An 11,922-nucleotide genomic window follows, 5' to 3' on the forward strand; every position below is an offset into this window, starting at 1 on the left:
GGCTGTGGCCTAAAGCTTTGTGTACATATCATTTAATTGTGCCTGTCTGCGACTTGACGTCTCATCTTTACGGTAAGTCGTACATTTTTGATATTCTTACTTGGAGTTTCCTTTGTTTGATAAATAAAATCTGGTGAGTATCTATGACATTCGTTATCAACTGAATGACTGAAATAAAGGCAAATTACGTTGTTTACGGATACAAATTCTCCTCAGAATGATGCTTCCATTCACTTTCAAAGTGAAATTAATAGAACAACTATCTTTTCTACATTACATGTTTACACAATGTAACTCACAAAATTCGTTCTCATAATTTATAAGCAAAAACGGAAAATGGAAAATGTGTAAGTACTTCAGAGTATTATACACTTCCATAAATATCACACAATGCGTGTATCGTTACTAAAACAGTATCTAAATATTCAGTAGAAAATGTAGTATCGAAAGATGTGCTTAATCACAATGGTCTAAATCTTGGCCCGTTTCACAGGTATACTCTGTGCATTATTTCAAAGGCAATAAAGGCTTTATGTATTTTTTGACAGTCAGTAGTTGTAATTTGTGACTGGTAATGAAACTACACTCCTGGAAATTGAAATAAGAACACCGTGAATTCATTGTCCCGGGAAGGGGAAACTTTATTGACACATTCCTGGGGTCAGATACATCACATGATCACACTGACAGAACCATAGGCACGTAGACACAGGCAACAGAGCATGCACAATGTTGGCACTAGTACAATGTATATACACCTTTCGCAGCAATGCAGGCTGCTATTCTCCCATGGAGACGATCGTAGAGATACTGGATGTAGTCCTGTGGAACGGCTTGCCATGCCATTTCCACCTGGCACCTCAGTTGGACCAGCGTTCGTGCTGGACGTGCAGACCGCGTGAGACGACGCTTCATCCAGTCCCAAACATGCTCAATGGGGGACAGATCCGGAGATCTTGCTGGCCAGGGTAGTTGACTTACACCTTCTAGAGCACGTTGGGTGGCACGGGATACATGCGGACGTGCATTGTCCTGTTGGAACAGCAAGTTCCCTTGCCGGTCTAGGAATGGTAGAACGATGGGTTCGATGACGGTTTGGATGTACCGTGCACTATTCAGTGTCCCCTCGACGATCACCAGTGGTGTACGGCCAGTGTAGGAGATCGCTCCCCACACCATGATGCCGGGTGTTGGCCCTGTGTGCCTCGGTCGTATGCAGTCCTGATTGTGGCGCTCACCTGCACGGCGCCAAACACGCATACGACCATCATTGGCACCAAGGCAGAAGCGACTCTCATCGCTGAAGACGACACGTCTCCATTCGTCCCTCCATTCACGCCTGTCGCGACACCACTGGAGGCGGGCTGCACGATGTTGGGGCGTGAGCGGAAGACGGCCTAACGGTGTGCGGGACCGTAGCCCAGCTTCATGGAAATGGTTGCGAATGGTCCTCGCCGATACCCCAGGAGCAACAGTGGCCCTAATTTGCTGGGAAGTGGCGGTGCGGTCCCCTACGGCACTGCGTAGGATCCTACGGTCTTGGCGTGCATCCGTGCGTCGCTGCGGTCCGGTCCCAGGTCGACGGGCACGTGCACCTTCCGCCGACCATTGGCGACAACATCGATGTACTGTGGAGACCTCACGCCCCACGTGTTGAGCAATTCGGCGGTACGTCCACCCGGCCTCCCGCATGCCCACTATACGCCCTCGCTCAAAGTCCGTCAACTGCACATACGGTTCACGTCCACGCTGTCGCGGCATGCTACCAGTGTTAAAGACTGCGATGGAGCTCCGTATGCCACGGCAAACTGGCTGACACTGACGGCGGCGGTGCACAAATGCTGCGCAGCTAGCGCCATTCGACGGGCAACACCGCGGTTCCTGGTGTGTCCGCTGTGCCGTGCGTGTGATCATTGCTTGTACAGCCCTCTCGCAGTGTCCGGAGCAAGTATGGTGGGTCTGACACACCGGTGTCAATGTGTTCTTTTTTCCATTTCCAGGAGTGTATAAATAACTGTAAGAAGACATTCAAACTATTGTAATCGTTTGTTATTGGAAGCACCACACATGAGTGAAAAACGAATTATTAGGAACTTAAAACTGAATGAACAAGTAACAACATCCGAAAATTGAAATTAGCGACAAGTCTGAAGAAATAATTTTTTTTTTTTTTTTTGCATGCTCATGCCCTTACGGTTGACAAAAGGACAACGTAAAATAAACTACCACGCACTTTTGCTGTGACACACGCATTTTCTATTTCTCTAGTTTTGCACATCATTAGACTTTCAGTACCAATGATACATTTATCACAGTACCTGAACTTCCCAAACAGGCAGTCCAAAGTGAAAGAGATACTCTAGCACTGATTTTCTTGCCCTTACTTATTGGATATACTATACTTGATGTGAAAAGAAAAATGTGTGAATAAACTAGTCAAACGGTCTTTAATAGGATTACAACACTGGCAATCATTGGAAAACCTCCGAACACTGGAAATGAGGAAAATAGCGAAATTTTTCTGCATGTCAAATGATCTTATAATAACGGCTATAGCAACCATTAATGCAGCAGTAACGGGATCTGTTTTTAGCAAACCTTAATGTGGTTTTTTGCCCATCTGCAATGTTGTAAACAGTTCTGTTTCTTCTTTAGCGATTTTGAAACATGTAGAAACGCACTAGAATAGCATACCTAGGATATTCTACGATAAATGTGAAAATAAAACCATTACACTGTATTTAATGTCCCATTTAGAAAGTATATTTCAGTTATGATTGTATAGAGTCTTTGCTTTGTCTGGTGCACATTTTGAGTACTGAAAGAGCTTACTTTGTTTATTTCTGTTCCATATCTAATCTGCTCATAAAAGTATATGAATTTTTTCTTTTGTTCTGGTGCTACTACATACATGAACAATTTCATTACACTCAAAACTGCGATTTTTGTCTTGTACTCTGTAGCTGTCAGCGAAAATCTTTCTTTACGCAAGACACCAATTTCAGTTTTTGTTACATCGTCTCGAAATCAAAACCCAGTGCTCGATAATTAAGCACTGTGTACTTCTGTTATATCCCAAGATTAATTTTCCAGATATTTGAATGTAAATATTCCAAAAGGACTACTGCATCTACGAGAAATTTCATGAACCCCTGTAGAGGTCGTCGAATCATCCTGTCCACTAATCAACTAATACAGTTTTTAACTGTAATCGGGTAGCCGGTTCTATCGTATGATTTAGTTACATATAATTTCTTACCTTGAAATTAGATGTCCAATTTCTCCTCCTTAAACCCAGTTCTCCAATTTAGCTTCTCTGTTTTCTAAAGTCGAAAGAAATAAGCCATCGTAATTTAGCGGGAGTCAAGCTCCAAAACATGCCTCACTGGAAATAGAATTTCTCCAACAGTTCGTCAAATAATCGAGTGTAACTATTTTTTACGATCTTAAGTCCATAAATCTGATGTTCAGGCAACTGAAAGACGATAATTCGAGAAGATGATCTGGTATTGTTCTTGGAAACTATAATTCAGTCACATATATTATGTTCAAAGATATTTCTTATGATTACTTCCACGCTGGAAGTATCAAATAAAATGCTAGAAAGGCTTCAGATTTAAACAGAGCTCTTTGTTGATGCGGTACATAGATGATAATCAGAAAATAAAAGGAACTAAGATAGTAATAAATCGACCTCCAGGAGCTATTAGGAAATGTGACCCCTGATTATCAATAGAAGTGTATACTGTTAAAGTGTTGGATGTACCTTATCAAGTGAAAAAGCTAAGATTTGGCAGTGTTTGTATTAACAAAATCTTCTCATCGTAGGAATATAAAAAACACTCTCTGTCGAGACGTATATGACACACATTACTTGTAACCTCCTCCTGAATAACCACGATGTATAAAAATTAATCGAATTACCAGCCGGAAATTTTATCGTTATATTGGAGGGAAGTAGATCATGGGAGAGTGTCAAAAATGGTTCAAATGGCTCTGAGCACTATGGGACTCAACTGCTGTGGTCATTAGTCCCCTAGAACTTAGAACTACTTAAACCTAACTAACCTAAGGACATCACACACACCCATGCCCGAGGCAGGATTCGAACCTGCGACCGTAGCAGTCCCGCGGTTCCGGACTGCAGCGCCAGAACCGCTAGACCACCGCGGCCGGCTGGGAGAGTGTCGTAACACAAAGACTAATCAATGTGTTTGGAGAGATAAATCAGGCTACATGCTTACATTTACTCAACAGTCGAAAAGCGCAAAACGTTAAATTAGTAGAGAATATCGTTATACCCTATAATAATGGAATGCAAAGTAAAATTAGTTTCTTTGTCATCATTTCAGTGGGGCAAAAATATGAATTATGGGTAATAGGTCTCTAAAAATCAAAAATTGGCAACACTTCGATTCAATTTCGTTTGAAGCAGAGGGATAGAAAATATTCATGCTACTGACTATGTGAAAACTACATGCTTATGCTGATCAAAAATCAGTATGAATTTAAAAAGACAGAAAATACTTATCTAATAAAAAGTCATACCTCTTTTTTAACAGAGGAGTGTAGTTTCCTGCTAATCTCATTACAATATTCGGAATCTCTCAGCGAAAACGGGACACTATTTATTCTTCTGCTTGACAAACAAGGAGAAGATCGACCGTTCCTGACAGATTAAAACTGAGTGTCGGATGGGAACTCTAATCTGGGCCCTTTGCCCTTTGTGAACAACTGCTGTACCTACTGAGCTACACATCGGCGACTAAAGAACGACCCTCACAACACGTCCTCCACCAGTACCACATTTCCAACATTCTTAACTTCACAATGTTCTCCCACATACCATGCGGGGCTAGCACTCCCAGGAGAAAGGACAATGCGAGGACTTGGCTTAGCCACGGCTTGCAGGATTGTTTCCAGAATTAGTTTTCACTCTGTAGCGGAGTGAGTGCACATTGCATTGGATTGATCGGAGAGTTTCTTGGTGGAGACACCGTCACAGTCAGTAGCACAAGGTTCATAAACTGAAATATGTAGATATTCCTACATTACGAACGATGGAACTTTTTCCCAAACTACTACACGGTGAAGTGATACTCTGGAACAGCGTGCGGAAAAAAACAGAACACTTAAATCTTTCCGTGCAATCTCAATGACCATTCTTCCCTATGGTCGTGGGCGCCATAAAGATATTTTCGCATTTAGAGGACAAATTTCCTGATTTTCTAGGACACGCGTATTTCTAGCATTTCCCAATACATTTCCCAAACTTTTGACTTAGTTTCTGCATTATTTGATATAATACAATCAGTGCCATATCTGCTGCGAATCAGTACCATTCGTGGCGAAAGTTTAAAATAATCTTCATGTATTTCTCTGCAAACGCAACTACAATATTGAGTGTGATAGAAAAATGGAAACGTTCATCTCAGCCAAAAATTCTTTTAGTTCATTTTTCGTTCGTCATTTAGCATTCTGCAATGCGGTTGCGCCTTAGGTGTAAAAGACGCATATCTTTTCATTAGCACTGCAGTTCCTAGATTGTGCACGTGATTAATAATTTGTTTATTCAAACGACACTGAATTTCCGAAAACAAATGAATTGGGCAGTTTTTATTTAAATCAATGACAGGAGCTTTCAGCACACTGTTTTCATTGAGAAGTCTTCCTTCTATATATAGATATATAGGCGCTTCTCGCATCGCAGTAGGTAAGTGTTTTCATTTTTTATCGCAATCGATATGGAATCGTTGTGAGTGAAAACTGGTTGACCAAATCGTTTATACTTATGATATTCGAAGTAAGTAACAGAGTTGTCAACGAGAATTTTGTCGCTCACATTTAGTATGGGACTCATAATCATCATCTTCTTCTTCGTCTTCCTGTGCTCCGTCTCCCACAATGAAGTCGACTGACAGCTCACAGTGAATGATGTTAATATTTATAGCAATGCATTCCCTATGTTGGGATCCCGAGAGCAATAGCCCTGCCAGCGAGCTATGAAGCAGCAGGCGCTAGCTAGCGAGCCTTACGTTCGAGAGCTTTATCCGGTGAACAGGGAATTGCCTGGTTGCATGGGAGTTAGTAGCGAGCGAGCGAAGGCAGTGGCAGGGGAGAGTCGCTCAACTGAAAACGTAATGAAGTGAAGCTGAATTATAAAGTGTTTAGCAGCGCAGTGAGGAAAATATTGGTTGTAACAGTAATGTTGAATCATCAGTGTCAGTTCTCGAGTGTCATCAAAGAAATTAATGTGATACATTTAGATGTGTTTTCCATTGTTTGAAGATGAATAAATCAAGTTAGAGGACATCATCTTTTATTTCTTACCAGGTCTTATAGTTAATTTTTTTGCCAACAACTACAGTTACACTGAGAAGGGACAGACTACAATTGAGATGTTCTGTGCAATTGTGGCTGAAGTTAAGTATCTCACCATATAGTCCGATAGCCAACCATTATGATGACGGTCGGATCTCTAAAAATAATGGAATGGAAGATTACACCTAGCAATGACAGTATTTAAATTGTGAGGAGCCATCACATTTCTCACTTTCTTCTTCTTCTTCTTCTTGTCCAGCTTCTTTGTTTATTTATTTATTTAGCGTAAGACACAAATGACAATACAATTAGCTAAACCTGAAATAATTATATTTATTAGCAATCATCTAACGTATTTAATAGGCTATTGCTTCTCGAGTCGCCATCAGGAAATCTTCAGGTTTCCATTGAGAAGCTGTCCAAGGGCATTCTTCTATGATGTGTTTTATGGTTTGCATTTCACCACATTCGCAGAAGGACGTCGATTTCTTGTCCCATTTATGCAAGAAGTAGACACATCCATCATGCTGGGACCGTATTCTTTGTATATGGCTTTTTCTGTTCAGACATAACCTTCTGCCTGAATGCGATGCCTATTACGTTTCCTAAAGTGAAATCAAACAGTTATTTCTCCACTATCGAAACCCACAAGATCTTCGTCTTGATTTCTAACTGCTGCACTTAGTTCTGAAAACTGTTTAATCACAACTGGCATGTAGACCGGCGAATCTGATGATTCCAAAATCTTATGTCAACTTGGTAATGGGGGCCAGAATTGATGTAACATGTGTGTGTAGGAAGAGGAATATAGAACGAACACCCAGAAATGTTGCAGTAAGCGCTTAGGAGGGTAACGTTCTGAATATTTACTGAATGTTCAGCTGTCTTTAATGTTCCTTTTCTTCAATTACGTTTCTCTCAGAACGTAAGATGAGTGTTTTATTGTAGTTAATCTTAAGTTTTTAATTTTTCTTTTCTCTGCGTCATTTCGCTGTCATTCTTGACGTTGTATGACTGTCGCTGCAAAGAAGTTGGAATCAGTGACATGGAGTTCATAAGTTCCAGATTTTAAAGTAACTCTGTCCAGAATTCCCACATCGCCTAATCCATTGTAAAAGCAGAAGTGATTCTATCTCGACATAATATTCGGCGTGGAATTCTAGGTAAATATGTTGGGTAAGACAATTTTTTATGAGTAATGAGATGAATTTGATACTGATCTAAAGACAGTACTTATAATCGAGTTTTTACCCTATACATTAGAAGTTACGCTATACTCGGTGACATCGATGGTGATTTCGTCAGTATTGTGATAGAACCTTACTAATTTATCTAGGATTCGGAAAATTTAAACAAAGATAAGCATACCTCTTGGTTGATGGAAACATGTTATAGTTGTAGTTTGGCCTGTAGTTAGTGTACTGATTCCTGATGATATGGTAAGTTGCCAAAGCTATCAGAATAATAGAACATTATCTTTTTTCCTTCCAAGCTAACTAATGTGAACCGGATTAAGTTCCCGTCTGGAGATTAACAATTGTACTATCCTGTCTTTCAGGAGTTTTTCTTTAAGTGTCCCATATAGATACACCTCTAAACAGTGGTATTCCCGGATTTTTATCTATAGTTTTCTAACTCAGTGTTGGCAAGCACTTTTGGTGAAAAGACATTGTAGAAGAGAATGTATTCTTTTTATTTAGATATAGACCATATTCGTTTCCTTTTCATAAAGTTCCATTACATGATAGTGTCTTTGCATCTACGTTAGCTGTTGCTGAGCAGCTTTTGCTTCATTTACAGCCTAAACAACACCTCCTGCACATGCTGATTATCCTCCAAGTACAGATAGTGCACCAGATTTTGAATGTGACATAATATTCTATGTGTTTTGGGGATGGGTATTATACACTCCCTGTCAAGCGATTTACCTTTTGTAGCCACTTGTGAAGCAATTTTACGAACGATTTTCACAGCTGCTACGAGATTACTGGCGGACTTGGTACATTTTAGACTAGTTCGAACTGTTTTAATTTCTCTGTTCGTTATATTTTCTGCATTCTTCTTCTCCCCCTTCTTATTTTCGTCATTGTTTTCCTACCCATAGCCATTTTAACTTAAGCTTTCGTTGTACGAGTCACTGCTAAAGCAGCTAGCTTTTCTCTGCGCTTGTCGTCTTTTGCCTTCGGTCTACGCTATTCGTTTTTCTCGGTGACCGAGAAACGACGGAGAGGCTTCGTCCCGCCGTAGTCCCTAGTGGTTCACAACCCCACATCAGGCCACCTCACAGCCGCCCCACACTGAACCCAGAGATATAGACCACATAAATTAATGAGTGATGATACTGATCCCCCATGGTATACAAAACGGGTCAGATCGCTGTTGCAGAAGCAACGAAAAAAGCATGCCAAACTTCAAAGAACGCAAAATCCCCAAGGTTGACAAAGTTTTGGAGAAGTTCGACAGACAGCGCGTACTTCAATGCGAGATGCTTACAATAATTTCGACAACGAAGCTCTGTCTTGAAATCTGGTAGAAAACCCATGCATGAAGGACACCAGTAACAAGATGCTTTCAATACCTTCACTGCGCGATAACAGCGATGAAGTCACTGATGACAGTGCCACAAAAGCAGTTATTAACACGATTTTTCAAAACTCCTTCACCAAAGAAGAAGAATCAAATATTCCTGAATTCCAATGAAGAACAACTGCCAAGATGTGAAACATAGAAGTAGATATCCCCGGTGTAGTAAAGTAGCTTAAATCACTTAATAAGGGCAAGGCCTCCGATCCAGCTTGTGTACAAGTCAGGTTCCTTTCAGAGTATGCTGATCCCATAGCTCCATATTTAGCAATTATATACAACCGCTCGCTCACAGGAAGATCCGCACCTAAAGGTTGGAAAATTCCTGAAGTCACACAAATGCCCAAAAAGGGAAATACGAGTATTCCGATGAATTACAGGCACATATCACTAATTTAGATTTGCAGTAAGGTTTTGGAACATACAATGTGTTCGAACATTATGAATTACCTCTAAGAAAACGATTTATTGACACATAATCAGCATGGATTCAGAAAACATCGTTCTTGTGAAACACAACTAGCTCCTTCTACTCATGAAGTCGACAGGCGACGTCAAATCGATTGTATGTTTTTAGATTTCCATAAGGCTTTCGACACCGCTCCTCACAAGCATCGTCTAATCAAACTGCATGCTTATAGAATACCGCCTCAGTTGTGCGACTGGATTCGTAATTTCCTGTCAGAAAGGTCACAGTTCGCAGTAGTAGACGGAAAGTCATCGAGGAAAACACAAGTAATATCCGGCGTTCCCCAAGGAAGTGTTGTTCATGATATATATTAACGACATAGGATACACTCTGAGTAGCCGTCTTAGATTGTTTGCAGATGATGCTGTCATTTACCTTCTTGTGAAGTCATCAGATGAGCAAAACGCATTGCAAAGTGATTTAAATACGATATCAGTGGCAGTTGACCGTGAATAGAGAAAAGTGTGAAGTTATTCACATGAGTACTAAAAGAAATCAGCTAAATTTCGATTACGCGATAAGTCATACAAACCTGAAGGCTGAAAATTCAACTAAATACTTATGAATTACAATTACAAATAACCTAAATTGGAACGATCACATAGCTAGTGTTGTGCATAGAGCAAACCAAAGACTGCGATTGATTGGCAGAACACTTAGAAGATGCAAAGGTCTACTAAAGAGACTGCTTACACCACGCTTATCCGTCCTATTCAGGAGTATTCCTGTGCGGTGTGGGATTCGCATCAGGTGGGACTGACGGATGACATCGAAAAAGTTCAAATAAGGGCAGCTCGTTTTGTAATTTCGCGAAATAGGGGAGGTAGTGCCACCGACATGATACGTGGATTGGAGTGGCAATCATTAAGACAAACGCGTTTTTCGTTGCGACGAGATCTTTTCATGAAATTTCAATAACCGGTTTTGTTCTCCGAATGCGAAAACATTCTGTTGGTACCCATCTACATAGGGAGAAATGATCATCACGATAAAATAGGAGAAATCAGGGCTCGCACAGAAAAATTTAAGGGCTCGTTTTTCCCACGCGGCGTTCGAGAGTGGAACGGTAGAGACACAGCTTGAAGTTGGTTCATTGAACCCTCTGACAGGCACTTTATTGTGAATAGCAGAGTAATCACGCAGATGTAGATGTTTACTGTACCCATCGTATTGTGCAATCTGTGTAGTTACAACGTGCATTTCCTGATCACATGTATTCACCAACAAATGGTAAAAGATGGTGATGGAAAGAAGTTAAGCTGAATGCAGATCATGTTTCTGTTTTGCCGTCGAAAGCCGAAAAATATAAATCACTTACAAGATTGTTAAAGTAGTGCATCAGGAGAAGAGACTCAAATGTCCGGTTTATCCATTCATTAAATTTCTTGACACACTCCACTGAAAAGTATGTGCAATATCAGCAACCAGATGAACTCAAGATAATGATGACATACTATCCCAACCATCGAGAGTTCAGTATAGTTGCAAGGAATTTTCTCCCAAGAGTATGTAAGTGGTTCATGGTGTGGGTTCCTGTTGTCATGTCCTAGTTCATGAACCACGGGCAACGTATGAGTGGCCTAGTAAGTGGTCCCGACAGTCGGGATACCAGTTACTTTGGAATAAGGCTGGGCATCTCGGACGTATTCTGAGTCGTGGTCACCTTTGTGCTCATACGGCAAAGACTACCAAATCCACCGGTTAGTCCCTCAACCGTTAGGGGTAAAACTCAATGGGACTCGGGGCAAGTAAGGCTAGCAACCTGCTTCCCTGGTGCTATAAATATGAAGCTGGCAACAATCAGAGCAAAATGCCTCGGACCTTTGGAGGTGACGGAGTCCCACCTCTAACTGACAAACCAGGGACTCCTAAGATACGACTTGGCAAACAAATGGTAATGAGATTGAGAGCTACTAATATCAATGGGGGCTACTCCGGGAAGAAGGTAGAGCTGGCAGAGGCTGCAAGTAAGATGAGGCTGGACGTTTTAGCTGTTAGTGACATTCGGGTAAGGGGTGAGAAAGAAGAGGAAGTGGGAGAGTACAAGGTCTACCTGTCAGGAGTCAAAGCAGGAATAGCACAATGGTGTGTAGGGCTTTACATCAGGAAAGAAATGGAACCCAGCGTAGTTGCAATAAGGTATGTAAACGAACGACTGATGTAGATAGACTTGACAGTGTCTAGCAAGAAAATTAGGATTGTGTCAGTATATTCGCATTGTGAAGGGACAGATCAAGATAAGATGGATAGTTTTTATGATGCACTCAGTGATGTAGAGTAAAGGACAAGGACAGTGTTCTGCTCATGGGTGATTTTAATGCCAGGATTGGAAATCGAACAGAAGGGTAGGAAAATGTTATGGGTAAATTTGGAGAGGATATGGAGGCCAACAGAAACGGGAAACAACTCTTGGATTTCTGTGCCAGTACGTGCTTAGTAATCACAAACTCCTTTTTTAAACATAAGAGCATTCACCGGTATACTTGGGAAGGCAGGGGAACCAGATCTGTCATTGGCTATATAATAACAGATCAGGAATTCAGGAAGGC

Source organism: Schistocerca nitens, chromosome 1 (genome assembly GCF_023898315.1).
Source record: "Schistocerca nitens isolate TAMUIC-IGC-003100 chromosome 1, iqSchNite1.1, whole genome shotgun sequence".
In the NCBI taxonomy this organism is placed as follows: Eukaryota; Metazoa; Arthropoda; class Insecta; order Orthoptera; family Acrididae; genus Schistocerca; species Schistocerca nitens.